Genomic DNA, 20,520 nt, shown 5'->3' on the forward strand with positions numbered 1-20,520 from the left:
ACGACACCGTGTGTCTGAATGACAGCAGTTGCTAATGGGTCGAGATTAGAGGCTTCTTGATATTAACACAGAGATCAAACAAATTCAACTAAAAAGCAACGGTACGTACAGTGTGTGTACTACTAGATGAGCCTATTCTGCACAGAATCACTTGCTTGACATAGGTCTTATCTTACCACAAATTAACTTATTTATTTTTTTGTCTACTGATTTCTTACTAATTTACATATTCAGCTTTTCCTTTAAAAATCACATATGCCACAGACATATATATATATACATGTAGACAGTATAAACCTGTTAAAGAATTGTGAGAAGCAACATTTCATCCTGTCCAAGTCAGTCAAACACAATTCATTTTGCAGTAAACGCTCAACGAAAAGTAAATGGCTGAATTTGAAGTGTCATACTAAAAAAAATAGCATTTGGAAACGGACTATATACACAAATATTTACCTTTGTATCTGTATTAAAAACAGATTATCCTTTGTATTGTATGATTTCCCAGAGTGGATAAAAGCACCACAAATGTAAAAACAAAGCCTCTGAAAAGAGGAATAAAGGACAATGAAATTAGATTTCCTATTTAAAATGAGATAGACCCCAATTTAAAGAGCATATTCCGCTAACCCAATCTAACAACACAATACTGGACACTATCTCTCTTCTTGGTGCCCCGATTAAACTGTTACAATTTAATACCGGCTTGCCTGGGAAGAGTTTTTCAACTCTTTCAAAATGGGCCGTCATTAGACTCTAGCACTCCCCTGGGCACCACAAACTTTAAATAATTTGCGAATCAATTAACTGGCTACTCTCAACGCAACAGGGATTTCACACTCCAGGGTCGTGATGCATTATCAGTTGGAGACGATTCATGGCGTTTTGGGAGAAAAGTTCATGGTTGAAATCATTAATTCATTTTACCGGACTTTTAGATATGCATTACTTTCCACAGCTGGGGTAGCAAGAGGATTGATGGCATGTTCTTTGGTCCTACTTTCTGCCGTTTAAAGCCACTAGGTGAAAGTCTGTCCTACAGTACAAGGGAACATACCTCGAAAACAAGGACAGCAGCCAAGTCCATATTAGGTTTTTATTCTAGAATGAAATAAAGTCCATCAAACCTTCAAATAATGATAATAATAATAAACTTAGAGGTCAGCTCCTTTTCATGTGATTAAATATAGGCAACACTTAATCACCAACTGTAAAAAGAAAAGCCCACACAACAACCCACCTAATTAATTTGACAACACTAAAAGCATATTTTAGCACTTCAAAATGTGGTAATTTATGAGTAATACAAGCTATTAATTGCATGCAGAGTTTAGGAAGATGGATAAACTTTTTTTGGGGGGGGGGGCCCATGGGGAGGGGAGGGGGGGCTGTGTGCATTCTTGGCAGGTAATGATGTGCCAAAATTAGTTTTCCAAATTGACACTGGGATCCTCTGAAGCAATCGAGGCTGATGAAATTAAAATCTTTGTTAGGTGGTCTTTGTTAAGCGGCCTGTGTTAAGCAACATTTTGACCTTAATCACTGCAGGGTCAGTGGGCTGAAGAGGCCCATTTGATAAATAATGGATGACGAATAACCATTCAAAGGTTATTCATTTTCATTTTACGGTGAAGTGCTGTTTATTTCAATTTGACAAAATATCTCCCCTGCCTCCTCTCCTTGAGCGGTGCCATCGATAGTGGGCTGAGAGCCGTGAGACCATGAGGCTATTGCTTATTAGATAAATGGCACATACTAACAAAGAGTGTACGGCCTCTTCAGATGGTCCAACATATCCTCAGGTGTTTCCAAATGAGATTTCAGGTGTGTAATTAAACTTGTTCTATAAGTGCTAACACAAAATAAATTACTTCCTGTCATGTTTTCAGATTAATTAAACCTGTAGGTAAAAGGATCTCGATTTTTGGATTGTATGAAGTTCCAACTTAATGTTGCTTAAGAGCATGATGGCAGTAAATGCTAGCACACTACAACTTCATGTGTATTTTCTTTTATAACAAATACTGACTGGTGCCTAATAACATTACAGTGATTTAATAACATAACCACTAACACTTGTAGTATTGAGTATTATCAAAACTTCAGGAGGCAATGTACTGCATTAGCTACCTGAGAAAGAGCAGTTTTAGCTGGACCAGCAGGAGGCAGTAGACATAACACAGGTAGATTATTCATATCCAATTAAGTATTCACAATTTCTGTTATTTATTTTCAAACAAGCATGTAGCTCATCTAGTAGAAGCTTGAGACGTTTCTTGCTACGTGGGGATGTTTTTCTATACTCTAGTTAGTTTTCACATTGATGCAGCCAATACTTATACATTGAAAACTATAGGCAAATTCTCACTGATTTGTAGCAAACCATGTTAACCCTCTTAGGCTCCTACTATAGGTAGATTTGGCTGATAACTCCACTGGGATCTTTACATTCACATCTTTTATTAAAATTGTCTCTTAGTGAAGCTAGGGTATATTACATTTTTATAAAACACAACATCTGGTGGCAGGTATCTCAAATTACCCAGAAAGAGGAAAGCTGCAGCAGGTTGATAAAGTAAAAGATCCGTGTGTGTGTGATCGCACCAGTAGTTGATAATAGCTAATATTAGTAGTCACAAATGTATTGTTCCTGAAATTTTGTCCATGTTATAAACAAAAACCGGCATAAAAAACTCAAAAAAAACTAAAGTGCAGCAGCAGAGATAGCTCGCTGGTAGACAGGTGCATGTTCATCTGAGCGGAAGATGGTGTGTGGTGTGAAATGGCATGATTAAACAATGGTAAATGGCCATGAACTTTGAATTCAGAGACACATTTCCCAGCTGTTATTGAAGAGCTCCTCAACCACATTAATTTGACTCCCATGATATCTCCAACTGACATTTGAAAGAAAAGAATTATATCAATGAAGTTCCTCACCTTTATTTGCTTAATATCGAAGATACATTTTTATTAGAAAACCTGCACGAGCAGCAGCTGAGCAAAGATTGTTTAAGTAATATTTGTGTAGATGCAGAGAGGACTGTAGTATTCTCTATTCTGCTTTCTTTACTTTTTTATTTTTTAAAGTAACTAAATAGCAACTGTAATGTCTTTTAAAAAATCCCACTTTTAAAGCAAAATATATTGGATGACCAGAGTTATACACAGGTTGCCCGGAGTAAAACGCAAGTCTAAAAGTGCTACAGTGGAAAAAATTGAGTATGCTTTCCTGTATAATCTATATGATTAGTATGCAGTTGATATATAATATTTTGGGATTATTTAGTATTCTAAAGGTTGTTGCATTCATTTTTCATAATGAGACCAAATAAAGTTTACAAATTTAAAATCAGGAAGCATATTTAGTCAATGATACTTGAACTTCCAATACTATTTCAAGTCTTATTCAAAGCTAATGACATTCATGGTTTCACATTTTTGACCAGTGTCACCTGTAAATAAATTCCAAAAGACTTTTCTCCAAAGGCTGATGTGTATTTTCTCTAGTGTGGGAAGATGTTTTTTGTTGTTGAAAATAGCCATTTAGATACTAGAAAGCCTTAACATAGAGCAATAGGAGCAATAAAATGTAAAAGAAAGCAAAAGAAAATATGAATCCGGAGTAACCACAACACAATATTGAAGTAGAACAAAATGCAAGAAAAGTAAGTTGGAGGATCTAATCTAGTAACGTTGTCCCTATGTAACTGTCTAATTGTGCATACATTGTGTGCCTATCCAATTGTCCACCTCATTTGATGCAGGTGTTCAGTGTGGGTGAAAGACAGCAGGGTGTATGAGACATGTGGCAAGACAGAAACAGCCAAAGGGGCAAATTGATACTTACAAAAACTGAAAGATTCAATCCCCAGCTTCCAGCGATCACTGGTCAGTTGATTATGAATTCATGTAAAAACCTGAAATTTAAGCAAAAAGAACACATAAAAGGGATGCCTTGTAAAAAAAGTGTGTCCTTGTATGCAACATAATATAATTTGTAACTGTACAAATATCTTACATTTGATTAAAATTCCACCACAACAATGCAACATATAAATGTGGTTTTTAATCAGTTTAAATATGTTTTATTTGATCAAAAGAACACCAGTAAATTTGGAACATGGTTAAAATCAACAAGGGTGTTAGATAACTGTATTTACCGACATCAAAACAAATAGAGAGAGAACAAGAGGGAGAGAATTGAGGCCATAGTGACTGTTGGCTGAGGGTCAGAGTCTCCACAGCTGTGCTAATGTAAAACAGCTTTGTTAGTGTCTGACTTCCAGTCCTCAGCTGTCACCAATGGGAATCCATCCTAGACAATGTTTGAAATCTACTTCTCTGCTACCTCATTAATCTGTCTTCCAGTTGGTGGATTCAGCTAATAAACAGTGTTCATATAAAATAGTTGTTTTATTTAATTTTGCTTTCTTTCATCAAGCACTGCCTGCTAATGATTTATTTAGGAGCCATGCTCAACTAGTTTCTGGATGTCCATTAAAGTGTTGCAACTTAAGAGCTTTGTTGAAGAACGCACACATTAAAAGGAAACTCCAGTTCTATATACACTTACGTGTGTGTCAGTGCATACACTTTTTTTTAGAAGAAATGACAATGGAGAGAAAAACACTCACTGATCAGACAATCAAGCTTGAGGGATGAAAATTCTGTACGCTAATTCATGTTCATTTTCTCACATTATCTTGTTTTTCACAATAAGCCAAGATCTCATTACCAGCTGATTTATACAATTAGTCTTCCTCAGCACTGCCAATTAAACAAGGCCAAGGGTTTTTTAAGGTCACGCTTAACTGATCTGTCACTAATTTGCGCTACAGCGCCTCAGTCTTTCATCGCCGGGGCCAATACACCCCATCAGCAAGACCAGATAAATGTACCAACTACCACTGTATTGTCAGAGAACAGCACAAACTCTGCTATATGGAAGGCTGGAAGGTTAACAGAATGAGCCAGATAAAGGCAGGAGTTGCAGACAGTTCTGAATGTGTATAGCCTTGATGCTGTAGTTGACAATGGGGAAGAGAGGACCCAGGTGACCCCGGCTGAAAGGAAAGCTGTTACATGAATAGCACCGCAGAGTTTAATATCGACTCCTGCTCTCTACTGTCACGTGACTGGAAGGAATGGCGGGCTAATCTCTATTGCACTACTCTGACCTTAAAAACTTGATATTCTGCCTAAGCGACAATTTATGTTCACTAAAGAATTGGCCTTGCATTGTTGGCAAACGTGGTTGCATGCATATCTAGTATTGGCTATCTCCAGGAAATTAGACCTAAGACAAAGGAAAATACTGAGCGGCGTGAAGCAACCACACAAACTATGGCCAACTAGGAGACACTGGCTGCACAGAGCAACCTCTATCTGAGGTGGCAGAGCTCAAAGAGTCATTCTATCGAAGATTTGATGAACGTGGGAACTCAATTGAAGACTTGATTGAAAAGAGACGTGGACCATCCTGAATAGAGTTACCAATGCAGTAAAAAGAATTGGAAACTTGAGATCAGAACACTGCTGACAGTAAAGCCTTGAAAGACTTAACCAAAGAGGTAAACAAAGTTTACCAACCTGGTGGAGGCACAGGGAAGGAAAATAATTGACATTAAACAAAAACGTGTTGTGGTACCATCCTTTTGTTAAGCTATTTGGTCGGATATTACTGAAAACTTAATCCTAATATAGGTATCAAACCTTATCCAGTAATCTGTATGTTAGGTGTGAAAATGGCCTTTGTGCAACAAAATATTGTATTATAGCATTGGCCTTCTTATCAGGATCATCTTAATGAATTGTATTACAAAATATCATAAAAAATGCCTCCTGGGCGCCTCCCTAGGGAGGTGTTCCAGGCACGTCCAGCTGGGAGGAGGCCTTGGGGAAGACCCAGGACTAGGTGGAGGGATTATATCTCCAACCTGGCCTGGGAATGCCTCCGGATCCCCCAGTTGGAGCTGGTTAATGTGGCTCGGGAAAGTGAAGTTTGGGGTCCCCTACTGGAACTGCTCCCCCCGCGACCCAATATCAGATAAGCGGACAAAGAAGGATGGAATATTAATAAAAAAGAAATACATTCTACTCCGGCCTCTCAAATGACGCTAAACACATACTATTTCCCTGTTCAATCCAGCTGCAACCACCACTCCTGTGCTCACACACACACACACACACACACACACACACACACACACACACACACACACACACACACACACACACACCACACACACACCACACACCACACACACACACACACACACATTACATGGATGGTGATTCAATAAACCAGTCTTTGTCAAACATCTGACTATAGACCTAATTCCTGTTGTGCCTAAATAAATGAGAGCTCTTATAATTACAGAGAGTATACATTAACAAACCTATGAATTCATAATCTGATGGTAATTGGGAACAATGAGGTAAATAATAAATGGGGAAATGCATTCCTTATTCATTGGTTATTTAAGTTAATTACTTGTCTGAGAGAGAAAAAAAACAAAGGAATTTATAATTGCAAATAATGAGAGAACCCAAATGATATTATAATGAAGCAAATGTAGTAATCCCTGTGGTGTAATAAGAGTCAGTGTCAACTGGCCTATTGTAGCTGCATGTAGCAGCTTTTTTCCTGCTGTGAATTAGACCTACTGGAAACATAAAACAGGCACCCCCCATTCCTAATTACAGTATGTGCGACTTATTAAACACAATTTTAGTCAATCCCAAATTCAAATGATTAGTTTTACCACATGTTTAAAAAAAATTGTAAACACACTTACATGATGTATTTTCCATTATTATTTTGAAAGTTAGAGACAGAAATTGTTAGGGGTGACAAAAAAAATTATTTGGCACAAGTGAACAGCCACAAAGACTATGTTTCTGTTAAAATAATAATACACTGAAAATACTGGAGGTTTAGCTCTCAGATATAAACATCCAAACAGACCGATGTAGCTGACATCAAAGGGGCAGGGACAGAGAGCTCACAGCCACCTGTGGCATTTCTCTCAAAGAGTGGCCTTTTCTCTAGTTTTGGCTGGTCAGAGCTAACACACACACACAAAAAAAACACACACGAAAATACACACATGCACACACACTAAAGTTGCCACAAAAGCTTTCATATGCAGCAAAATTTTAACATCACACGCACAAAATCTTGCTGTACCTAAACTCAGTGAAGACAGAAACCATTTGGTTCGGGCTTGATGAAATTGCAGTGAAACAAATTTGGGGACACCAATTGGATAAGCTGTCCCTGATCCACGCTGGTTTGAAAATTCAAAATTTGTCCCGAAATTTGGTAGACGCAGACACACAAACACACACACACACACACACACACACATATGCATTTTGTCTGGGCACAACACTATCTTTGCAGAAATGTGGAATTTTAACGTTAACTCATTCACTTGTACTTAAACCTCCCACATAGAAACTACTTGTGTATCTTTTATATTACACATCAAACAAACTACTACAGCTTGTACAGTACGTAAAGGAAAGCAGTTTTTACCATCACAGCTCAGAAAGATTCCCTTTCCAATCAACTGAACCTTCAAATTCCAGGCATGTACAGTGTGGGCTACGCTTGATTTAATTTCCCCTGACCATAACAGTGAGTTGTGTTTTTTAACCATCATGTGAAAGGGGCTCAGTATTAATAGACAACATCACCACAACTGTACACAGCACAGGGCAGACCAACCACTACATAGTTGTCCCGACCAAATTCAGGTTTTGTGTCTTGTGTACTTTAACTCTACATTGAAAAATACTTCATGTGGGACATGTTTAAATTGCATGTATGTTTGCATGGCTGCTGCATACATGTATGTAAATACACATTTGACCATGTGCAGTTTTGTGTGGATATGCTTGAGGCAAGCCAAAACTTGTACTTCAACTTTGATTTGGAATTCATCCAGATCTGCAACATGTCTAAAAAAAAAAAAAACAATTTCCATCCTCCGTTGCAAATCCTCTCTCTCTCTCATGCGACCAAACATACTAAAGTAGGAATTTTGCAGAGTTAGTTATTTTGACAATAGAGGTAATCTATGCCATCAGCAGGTTGCTCCCTACCTGGATGCTGTGTGGTTATCTCTGCAGAAGCAGCAGCCACACAGTCAGTCAGGCCGGGGAGTTTGGGATGCAATGAGGTGAGGCTATAACAGTGGTCCCAGGAGAAATAGGGAAATGGAAGGAAGAGGATGGGAGGGGGCGCAGCGTGGAGGGTGAAGGGGTGAAGCGCAGAACATTCTGCCACAGAAGGGTCTGATATAGTAATTGAACACATGTGATTGTCTGTTAAATATCCAGTTTCATAAAGTCATTCCTCTCTGCAGTAGCATCATCTGTGAAATATGAAACGACAGCTCCCGTGCAGTGAGTAATCACCATAACCGGGAATGAGAGGACATTGCTGGTAAGGAAACAGCTAGTGTTCAGGTAGACTGCGGACACTTTGGCATAGATTGTTTGTGGATTCATTGTTAGCTCATAGATTAATTAACTTCCTACTGGTAAGATAAACCATGGACAGCCAAGGACAAAAAAAAAAGAAATGCAATACTGCGTTGTTAGAAGGACAAGCTGTTTTTCTTTAAGAAATCCACCATATCATTGCGTTATTTGGTGTTGGAAACAGGTCAATCATGTGCAAACAGCTGTTTCATGCTCCAGCACAGCGTTAACTGTCACAGCCTTGCAAATCTCTCTTCTTTCCTCTTTTTACCTTTGTCCTCTGTCTGTCTCAAACTGCCTTTTTTTCTGTCCATGGTTGACCCTGTGCTGTCGTTGAACTACAACAGACTAGACACTCACAAAATGTCTAGCACCAACGTGTCAGGAATGACGACCATAGCGTCACACCAGTGAAAATATTTTAGTTGAGAGTGAAACAGTGAGCGGTATTTTGGCAGAGCTGAAGTGCAATAGTGTCAGAAAAGAAAATCAGCAGCTATTATACCCAGAGTTTGTTGCAAGCAATTGCCTGATACAGATACAGTGCTGTGGCTGAACAAGGCTTTCATGTCCTCTTCTACAAATACACTGTCTGTCATTTCCTCTGCGTCAAATAACAAGAATAAAAGTCTATTTACTGAGCAACTGGGCTGAGGCAGGGTGAAGGGAAAGAATCAACCAGCAAATAGAATGTTATCCTCCACAGTGGATGGCATTCAGTCCCCAGTGCTCCTAACAGGCAGGCATGCAACCATCAATTCTCTTTGATGCCCTCTCACATATTCTTCACTCCAAAGACTGTAAAGACAGAGAACACAGAACAGGCTTGTCTTTTTGCACACTGATGAGACCTCTTTTCTTAACTTCCAAGATATACACACATATTTTCTTTTCCTTTTTTTTCTACTTTCTCAGTTTCTTTCTTATTTAGTGTGGGATTTGTGTATGTTGGGGGCAGGGGTATGAAAACAAGTCTTTTCCTCTCTCCCAGGTAATGTGTTTATTTTCCTGGACCCATCTTCTAGTTTTCCTGCGTGGTGGCGTTTCTACCCTCTTATCGCCTGGCCCTCACGGGGCACTTTAGCCTCTCAAATCCTGTTCACCACATACTGGTTTTAGAATCTGTGAAATGAGTGCTAGAGAAGCGTGGCCACAATGTCTGCCTGTGTTGCTACTATACTCAAATGGGCTTGGTGCTTTTTTGTCCAGGGAGATGCATAAATGGAAGTTTTTAACACCTCAAAGGAGGCTGGGCCTTTGTGGAGCTACACTAGAGAAGCCTGCCAGTCTCCCGAGGAGGCAGACACACTGAGTGCAGCAGGACAAAGAGCTAGAGGAGCAGAATCAGCAGGGGCATCACTCTGCTTTGGGCACAAGTCAGACACACACATGTACACCCACATATACTGTATGATTGCACTTACATATATAGCGTATGTACGAACACTTGTACTCACACACAAATATTACAAAGGTTCAAATGGTATGTTCCAACAATCTCAAATACAATACCTGTAAACATAACATCTAATGAACATATGTCAAATATAAAACAGTTGTATTATATTTCCAAAATTATAAATTAACCAACAGCAAATTCCAACATCATTTATACATCTCTAATGCATGTACTGTAACCTAGTTACATGTAGAAAATTAAACAACCAAACAATAAGAAATAATTCATCTGAATAAAACACTGTTTCTACTAGTTAAAATACAACATACAGTTGGTAACTGTAAATAGATTCACATGTGATTGTACAAACACGCTCAATAAAGATGACAAATACAACCAGCTCAACAAACGCTGCCATTTCTTACTTATTGATTTCAGCTACACTGTTTGAAAATAATTTCCTCATTTCCATCCCAATTTTCCTTATTGAAATTCTTTTTTTATTCCCGAGTACAGCCCAACAGCTGGCATTTACAATCAGTCTTTATGCTGTTTAGATGTCTACAATAAGCATTTAGATGCAAATATCTCTGCCATGTACAAAGGAATCACAACTTCTATCAAAAGCAACACAATCAACCTGCAATTGTCTCCTGGCTCCAAGTGGTTTCCAGTGACAAGGTCTAAGCCGTAAGCATCTGTATTCAAATGATTCCCTATTTCAGGCACGGTTTAGTGTGGATATTTTCCAACAGTACTGCACTGAAAATCAATCACATGGTGAATTAAACAAGAAAGGAAACAACTGATCCATAAATGATCAGGTTACAACAAGGCATTGGTGTCCGCAAATTATTCAGTGTTTTCCTTGTTCTCGGAGAAGCAGCGATTTGATAGTGGTCTTTTCCACCAATGACTTTTAATACTCTTGCACATTTTTCGATCTGCAGAGGCAGGTTTAAGTTGGCAATAATTGTTTTAGCGGCGAGCTCAGCAGAATGCAGGCAGACAACTTTAACTGAGGTCATGTGGAGACCTGGAGGAAGGACTACAGTTGTTTAGTGTGTTTTCCATGTTGAAAAATATTTAGCTTTCATTGATATAACACTGTACTGTACAGCATTTCACTGCATGTTTCTATGCACCCTGTTAACATTTGTAGCCGTTCTTCTCTGATGAAATACTAAACCAAATTATCGACTGACGACAGAGCACACACACAGGACAACTCTATTTACTTGAGGAAAATTGACTGAAATCTTAACTAAGATTTAACGCTCATATAAATAAATAAAAAAACTAAGCCTGTACTGTAGTGCATGCGGCCATGGTGTAAATCTAATACCGATGAGGGCATATGTTTTGCTTCAGCTCCACTGGCCCCTGTACAGCCATTTCAACAATTAACATTATAACCTCTGTTTTTTCTTTTTTATTTACAGTTGCAGAGGTCATTTGTCTTTTTTTGAAACCCACAATTAATAACAGCGTTTGCAAATGCAAATGAGTCCATTTAGGGGGAGGGAAAATGATCAGTTTGAGAATATTTCTGCCTTCTTAATCTTCTTAAGAGGGAAATGATTTAAAAGGAGGACACAAATCTCCAGTGACATGGCAGGAACTGTAGGGCACTTTCCTCTCTCTCTCTCTCTCCCTCCATTCTCCCTTTCTCATCTCCCTCATGTCTCCCTCCCGCCCCTCACCCCCTTTCTCTCTCCTAGTTTACCTCTCCCCTCTTGTTGGCCTGTAGAGGTGGAAGGGCCAGGAGTAAGGGACAAGACACTCCCCCCCCCCCCCCGAGGAAACAAATGTAGTGTTTGAGCAACTGATCACTAGTGTAATTGAGTTTTTACACTCCTTTTCTGGATTAACAAAAAGAGCCTTTCAAATAAAAGGTCAAATTACCTCTCTAGTCAGGCAATAAATAAGTCAAACAAGGTAAGAGGTTCCTGCCAGCTTATGTTAGTGGCAAATTTAATTAGCGGAAATACAGGAGGCTCTTCCATTCCATACTGCAATGAACAAAAGCAGAGCTGGAGTCCCAATTGTACAGCAATGTAGTGAAAAAATATTTATCATCACTTGGTTAATTAATCTCATCATTTAGACCCACATTTCACAGACTATCTCTATTGATGCGAAAGTATGAACACCCCATAATTTAAGAAATACAGCCTTAATATTATAATACCACTAAAATATCCACAGAGATTTTGCGAATAACAAAAATGGGGGCGACTTGAGTCTGGATTTGGTTCATGACCATACGTCTGCACACTTTTTAATGCATGATTTTACCCCATCATGTAAGGTATCCTATAGGTTCATTGTTCATTGATTTGCAGCACAAGGAAAGAAAGCATGCAAAAAGTAAAGCTTCAGTCTGGACTGGAGGCACATAAGGTGGCTGAGCAACGCACAGAACAAGGGAAAAAGAGAGAGACAGAGAGAGACAACGCTGCTCTACACCCAGCTAGGTACAATGTGGCCTTTGTGACATAATGCACTCTGCACAGCAGTTGGCGGAAAATAATCCAAAATTTACTGGTTCGCATATCCAGCAATAACAACTGACATCACAACCTGTGCCATATATGCCGTGTTTCTAGGCACATTTTACATTTACTGGAGAATGAGGGGGGTAAGGAAAACATCGTCAAGCAGTTATTATATTCCCATCATGTCCTGGGAGCCCATTACAGCATGGCACAAGGAACGGTAAAACTGAGAAACTCAGCAGGCAGAGGGCAGGGGAGCACTTAGACTCACAGCACAAACCTACTGCGCACTGTTAACTGCTGGAGAAAGATGTATTTCAAACAAACACTTTGCACCTACAGATTATGTGTATTTAAATTCTAGTCATTAAGGTTTAGTTTGGTCTTTTAAGTTAATGCTATTAGTACATTAGTGTAAGACCAATAACCCTTAGGTGTCTTTGCAGAGCATTAAAAAATAGTGAATAAAAGAACGCAGTGGAAGAGCAGAAAAAAGAGTCTCTAGTGTGGCTGTTCAGAAAATAGTAACATTAGGTTAACTGTGCTGAAAACACGACAGGTGGGTGACATGAAAGATCACTGTGTTTTCTTCACTTGCCCAACATATGCTTTTCATTATTCTACAAGAAAAGCTGACATTGCTCCAAGCAAAAGAAAGAAGGCCCTCCATGGCCACTACCACTCACCGCAAACTAGTTTTCAAGTACCAGTATATCTTACATTACATATGAGTATACATTTTAAAGCCGAGTATGCTTTGAACATTCCATTGGGACAAAATGAAAATGTAAATAGATTATATTGCGTGTCCAAACATGCAGTAAGTACTGCAAGGTAAGTATGATCTATGTAAAAAAAGAAAAACACTTTTCAGGATTATTTTTCTCTGAATATAACAGACGTAAATTTCAATTGAATGAGCCCGGCAGCCTTTTAAATAAAACTAGATGACTGGTTTCTACAACTTTTAGAAATGTCAGATACAATGTACACTGAATAAAACATATGAATAAATGTGCTGAAATATGTGACTTTCATCCAGCTAAAGAAATTCACAGCTGTACTATTTCAATGTTTAAATGGAAAAATAATATTTTCAAAGAACTGTCGTGTGTGTGTGTGTGTGTGTATGTGTATGTATGTATGTGTGTGTGCTTGTGTCAGTGCATGTGTGCATGTATGTGTCCATATACGTGTGCATGTCTGTTCTTCCAAACGCCCCCTAAACATGGTTTTGGGCAGACTGTGGCCTAACAGTAAAATGTTGAAATTGGAAAAAATATTACCCTTCTTTCTCTTGAATAGCCGAGAGATAAGCACCCTATAGCAATGAAGCCAGTGGAGTTTAAGCTTATTATGAATACCTCTCAGAGCGCAGAAGCATGTACTGTAGAAATCAAAGGGAGTAATAGGCAGGTAAGCCTGTGTCATTTTAAGGAGGAAGTCAGTTGTGAAATTGTAAAATCGGAAAGCTGTGCTGACAATCTCCTGCCCTCAGAACACTCCCATAAATGATTTCTGATGGCAGTTGCTATCACATATCTGAAAAAGTTAGAAGTATGTGATGCGAAAAAAGAAAGAAAGTCCAATGATAATTGTTCCATTCATGAAGACTACTAATAATAATAACAAGACAATTTATCTCTTTGACTAAACCCTCTGAAGTTCACAAGAATGTGTGATTCTGTGCCTAAGCTTCCCAAAGTAGACCTGGCTTTGCAGAACATTCCTCATGGTTTCATGTTCAATTGGCTGTGAAAGTCTGATGTGTTACACTTACATGCCGGACAGAGACCACGGACATAAACAACTGAGGTGGTCATCTTCATTTGTTATTATTAATATTATTATTATCATTATGTTTGGGGTACAAGAGGTGTTCATCAAATGTTTGAATTACTAAATGAAGCAAGTGCACATATACTCACAAAAAACATCAGCTGTAGCAGCATATTCGTTTATGTATCTTCTGCCTAATAGCTTAAGTTGTAAAGCTCCTCTGCTGTAGATCTGCTGTAAAGATGATATCATAACACGACTGCTCCAAGGCAGCCCGGACTCTGTAGCAAAACACACACAGGCTCATGCACACTGTGCTATTTCTCCTCTGAATATTCATCCATGTTTCCACATCATCTGCAGGTCTCATAATCACAGTCACTTCCCCTTTAATCACAGGGCTCTAATTAGGTCCTAATAAACCATTTTGCCATCCTCTTGGAGCGGCTCTGTGTCACTCACACATCAAACTAAGAAATACTATATTAAGGGGCTGTCAACCTCAAAGCAAAGCTCCTCCAGCAGCAGTGATACAGATACTGCAGGCACACCCTCTTACACTAATTGAAATTATCGAAAGCTCCGCTTACATGAGACACTTGGCCATGTCTGCAACCATGGCCTGAAGTACAGCAGTCAAAAGCATGATGGTTGTGCCAGCACTGAGGCTCTACTGCGTTCTCTGATGTTGTGTAATTGTTTAAACCTGAGTGGATATGGCACAGGGCCTCATGCTGCCTGTTCTGCCAAGAGAAAAAAAAATTGCTAGCACTTTTCTCTTCTGTTTCTTCTTCGTCTATTTTAATTCAGTCCAGCATGGGCTTCAGGGAAAGCCTCAATGATTCCATGTTCATCTTGGAGAACCAGTGTTGGGGATGATGATCACTGACCACAAGTTGATAATGATGACTGTTTAATTAGAAGCCTTTCTTTGGCCTGGCCACAACCCAAACTCCTCCACCCTGCAGATGGTAACCAATAAATTTAGCTTTGCTGAGGATGAGGAGGAACATTGTACCTCCCCAGTTTACCCTCAACCCCACCCCTAACCAAAGACATAAAGTCTTTCTCCTTGCTATCACAAAAAAAACTCAACCATAGCCCTGATGCACGTGCATACAGTATGTACAAGCAAGCATCTGACTGGGATGGTGTCTTCTACAGCTTATGCTTATATGCATATCATTTGCAATTAGTAATACATTTGAGGAAATGTAAGGCCGTCAGATTGAAGTTTTATTCATTATTGTTTTTAATTCCATCTTTTTTGGAAGTTTCAGTTTTTTATTAACATGCATTTTTACATTTACTATTGCTGCAAACAGTTTATTGTCTATTGTCTTTTGTTTTTGCCACAATAGCCACTCCTTGCAACTAAAGCATAATAACATTTTATTTTTTATTTTTGTTTAGGCAACTCAAAGCATTTGGTTAGAGTTAGGGAATCACTGTGGTCATGGTAAGTGCATTATGGTTAAGGTTGGAAAACTAAAACACTTCGTTAAGGTTGGCAGCATCATCAAGAGCATGGTAAACATTCAAAAAGTCAACTGTGATGGGATCCCAAACCGTGCCTGGCCTCATCCCTGTGACTTTGCACTGGAGTATAAAAACGTAACTCTTCGAACAAGCCTCGACAGTGAACGTAAATCGCTATTGCAAATTAGCTGCATATGAACATAATTGTCCGATGGAAGGTTTTGAGGTCATTTGTTTATATTTGTATGCAGTCTGCAGGGTCATTAGTTGTGGGCATTTAATTTTCCAGCAAAAGCAAAAGATCCATCTTTTTCAAAATATAAACATTTTTGGTCATTAATACATGTTCCATGATGTCATTCCACTCTCTTAAAGTACACAAAATTTCTGTAAATTTTACAGACTGTTGTGTCCAATGGAAAAAAGAACAAGTGTTACTGTTTCTCAGAAAGGACGCCCTCTCCCATCTCTCTCTGGTCCCCCTCAGTCTAGTCCTCACCCACCTCCTGTCAATCATCCTACCTCGGACAAGCCTCCTCCCATACTGCACACTCATACTGACTGGCAGAAACCGCACTGTGTGTGTGTGTGTGTGTGTGTGTGTGTTGTGGGCGTGTGGCGTGTGCCAGAGTGGCTATCCCCTCAGATTGTCAAAGAGGCTCATGGGAAATTTACTGCATGGGCCAAACCACAGGCTTTCTCTATCATTTCAGCAGATTTCTCTTTTTATGTCCTATTCAAGAAAGTGATTATCATAGACGGTTCTTTCTTTGGCTTCATTCTTTGAGCTCCAAGTCAAGCTTTCTGGGCTTTCTTCGCTGTAGCTGCACTTTGCTTATAAATGTGCTGTTGAGCCAACCAGAGGTTTCTTAAGTGCAGATTCAGACTCTGCAAAGGTTTCCACTGTCTTCAACGGTTGTTTCTAAAGCATGTGTGTGTTAATTCACTGAGCCTTAAAGAGCGAGCAGATGACTGTTAATTTAAATTTGGTTTAAGCTGAAGGATCATATTTTCCAACATCAGAGCCTGTGTTATGGTTATGGTTACATTACGGTACAAGGAGGCAGAGTGATAGATAAAGTTGCTCCAGTACTCACAATGCACCAGCACTGGTGAGGGTGGGAAAATGTGGAAACAAATGGAAACAAATGAAGGGGAAAGTCACCCACTGCTTCGATGCTACTACTGCATATATTACTGCATATATTTCTATCAAGTAAGTAAAATAAATATCAACCCCCTTGAAAATAGAAGATTTTTCCCAATGATAAGTTCACTATGTGCAAGTCAGGAGAGAACTAAAGGTGACTGAGTTTGATCCACTTACCCATCATTACATTATCATCTTTATTTTTTCAGAGACTTTAGTCTCAGAAAATCTGCTCTTTACCCATCTTTTCACCAACAGGGTCTAAACACCCCCTCCCTTTACTCAGAGAGAGAGAGAGAGAGAGAGAGAGAGAGAGAGAGAGAGAGAGAGAAAGCTTGTGGTCAGGTCTGCTGAAGCCATTTTCTCATAATGCACATTAAGGGCAAAGCACTGTAACACATCCAAGTCGCAGTAAAAAGAAATTATTCAGAAAGGAAACAAAAGACCTAGGCAAGAAGAGATGCTATGGTTAACTTCATCTAAACTTTAGCCACAAGAACCTTTCCATCAATTCCCCCACCCTCTCTTTGTCACTTTGATTTATTTTTGGCAGCAAACATTAGCATTTCTACAGGAAAAAACTATTGGAAATTGGATTTCTGGCCCAATACGTCCTTTTTTTCCATAACTTCCTGCCTGTTTTAGATGTCACAATAGCTTCTCCATGATGCAAGTGGATGATCGGTATTTGTTTCCATCCATGAGGGCACACACTGTCTGGAAAGCGTGAAATTCAGCAGCAGCAAAGACATCAAGTTTGTTGGCCTGTCTTAAACAATGTAATGAAATCCACAAGTTAAAGCCGAATTAAGGTTAATAATCAACATTTGGAATTAGTGTAAATATGTCAATTGTAGTGTCTTAGGCCATTCTTGCATATGTGCAATTACATGGTGAAGGTTTTCTTTCCGCAGGTTGGAGTCGAATCTCGGCCCGTTGCGTTGAGGAGTAAACCTCTATATATGGGCACCAGTTTTACCAACTGAGCCATCTGGGCACCCATGGTGAAGGTTTTCTTGATGAAGTCAAATCTTTGGTACTGTATTTATACTCACTTGTCAATCAAACAGGAGAAGCCAAATATCTGGACCAGCCTTCTTGTGACACGGATCAAAGTCAGACATTGTGGCAAAATAGCTCATCATGGCAATGTCCCTTCAGTGCATGCTAAAGACAACACCATACTGTGTTATGTTTTCAAATCACACATCTTTCAGGAGATTTCAACACATGCACAAATACACACTATTTACGAACAAACACACACAAATATGCACGCAGAAACAAAGTTGCCAATCTGATCTGAAAACAGTACTGAGCCAACAAAACGGCTCCCAGCCTCCTAAAGGCTGGATCACAGAGTAAAGAAGCCAGAATTGCTGGCTTAATCAAAACTATGGAGCGTACTTTACATCTCATGTCAGATCACGCTGGCAGATACCAAGCTGACTGTCAACCTCCACCAACTGGATAATGTCTAATTGTTCAGCTTTTACAGACAGAGGAGACCTCTGTAACATGGATACAAAAATAGCTACTGTCTTCAACAGGGTTATTCATAACAAATAGGAAATTCAAATACGGTGTGTGCCCCAGGCCATAACTGGGCTACTTCTACCTATACGAGTGGATGAGGTTTTCAAAGGCCTTCTTCTTCACATAAAACATTAAACATGAAAATTCTTAGTGTCACAGCTGCCCGTGTTGGCTCAAGGGATATTTTCAGAGTCCTTTAACGCTTCCGCTATGGCAGTGGCTTGCCCATGGGAGGATCTGATCCAAGCACAATGGGGGGGATCACAAGGAAAAGGCTTGTTGTGACGCTTTTGTGTCAGAGCAGCGCAACAGCCCACATTACACTAATCTCTTTTCCCTTGTTCACTCACAAGACACAATCTCAGGTCTTCAGAGCTTCTTCAATTCTAGTAGGACAGAAATCATTAGGGGCAAAAGATCACAGCTTCTTCCTCTTTCTTTTTATTTTTTCTGAATAACCCCAGCATTTAGCAGCAAGGTCACTTATACAACATATGTAGACTGTATATCTATGAAATGTTTATAGATTAATAAATAAGCATAATTTGAAGGTTAGTTTGACTGCAGTCAGTGAAAGCTGCAGTGAGTGAAAATAATAATTAATGCACAGCTCTCTCAAACTGTAGCTAACAAAATGGTTGCCACAAAAAAAAGGCTTTGGATTCTGTTCTCAAATGTCCGCAAAAGGAAAATGGATCAACATCAGTGTTGGTTTAAAATTCAGATTTAAACCACTTGCACTTATTTCACACAACCTGACAAATCTCAGCCTTGGTCCTATGCTGTGTGTGTGTGTGTGTGTGTGGTGTGTTGTGTGTGTGTGTGTGTGTGTGTGTGGTGTGTGTGTGGTGTGTGTGTGAGTGCGTGCGTGCGTCCGTGCTGTGTGCGTGCGTGCTCGCGTTTGTGCGAGCAAGCAAGCGTTATTTCACACAACCTGACAGTTCTCAGCCTTGGTCCATATGCTGTGTGTGTTTGTGCGTGTGCGTGTGCGTGTGCGTGTGCGTGTGTGCGCGCATGCGTGCATGTGAAGGGACTATAAAATCCTCCACATTTTAATTACTGCTCGGCTGCACTGTTTGCCTCTTTGATATGGAAATAAAGGCAACCATCTTCACACAGCCACTGTACAAATCTTCTGCTGATTCATAAAAAACAATGAGTCCGACTAATTCCTCCACCTGATTGCAGTCCCAGACCTGTGTCAGAAACGCGCGGCCGCCAAGGCCCAACCAATTAATTCTACATATTAATGTGCGATTTAAAAAATCAACACAGGCTACTTACCATAGCCTAGACTGTTGCATTTTGAAGTCCAAGTTAATTATGCACAACTATGCTATGGACTAAAAGAAAATGTCCAATTATTTTGAGAAAAACATTTTTTGTGGGAGAGTGAATGATACAGATCAAAATGGGCCACTTAGGTTACTTGTGCAATTATGCAGTTCCTGTGAAGATGCATATATTTAGATTTTTTTCATGTGTAATCCATTAATGTCAGCAATACTGTTCACTTACAGCAGCCAGAGATACACAGAGATCTAATAGAGCAGGAAAAACTGCCCCTGCCCTTGTTGATGTTCAGTAGGCCTAAGTGCTAGCACACATAGGTTCTATTTGTTTCTGGATGCAAAATACCATGTACTCAAGTTTAATCTTGGATGAAATTCAAAATGTAAATGTTTGAGATTCTTTTTCATACAGCTGTGTATTATTGGTGTGTTACACGGAATGTGTTTGGTTTCCTTCCTCTCAGCTTTTTATGTAAGACTATGTGAAGGAACTGCCCCACTGTCTGCACTTGGTGACTCACTTGACCACTGATTTCATCAGTATTTCTCCTACGAGAAGTGACAACGGTGCAAACTGAGAAAAAGCCACTATTCCTACTTCATCCAAACAGAACATTTGTATATCGTGCATGGCTTTCTTTAGCTACAAAGTGTCAAAACCTGATCTACCCTACCACACACACTCTCTTATAAGGATGAGACATGCATTCATTATACATACTGTGCATACTGTGAGTAATCACAGCGTCGCGCAAAGTAAAATTAAGCATCATGACGGGAGTGATATGTTACTAACTTGTCAGAAACTTCTCGTTGAAGGGGACAATTCGGACGAGTTACAAAAAACAACTGTCATGGTATGTTCCCATCAGTTTTGATCATTGTTAAATATCC

General features: G+C 39.4%; 1 protein-coding gene across 6 annotated transcripts in view; it reads right to left on the minus strand.

Annotated features, from left to right (window-relative positions):
• Nucleotides 1–20,520, minus strand: part of sox6 (SRY-box transcription factor 6) — a 132,938-nt gene that overhangs the window by 108,164 nt on the left and 4,254 nt on the right. For all 6 annotated transcript variants that reach the window (XM_032522879.1, XM_032522897.1, XM_032522889.1 and 3 more), the window contains one exon: nucleotides 3,851–3,920. The gene's annotated coding sequence lies outside the window, so the exon portion shown is untranslated. The remainder of the gene's footprint in view (nucleotides 1–3,850; nucleotides 3,921–20,520) is intronic.

This window comes from Etheostoma spectabile, chromosome 1, assembly GCF_008692095.1.
Source record: "Etheostoma spectabile isolate EspeVRDwgs_2016 chromosome 1, UIUC_Espe_1.0, whole genome shotgun sequence".
NCBI lineage: Eukaryota > Metazoa > Chordata > Actinopteri > Perciformes > Percidae > Etheostoma > Etheostoma spectabile.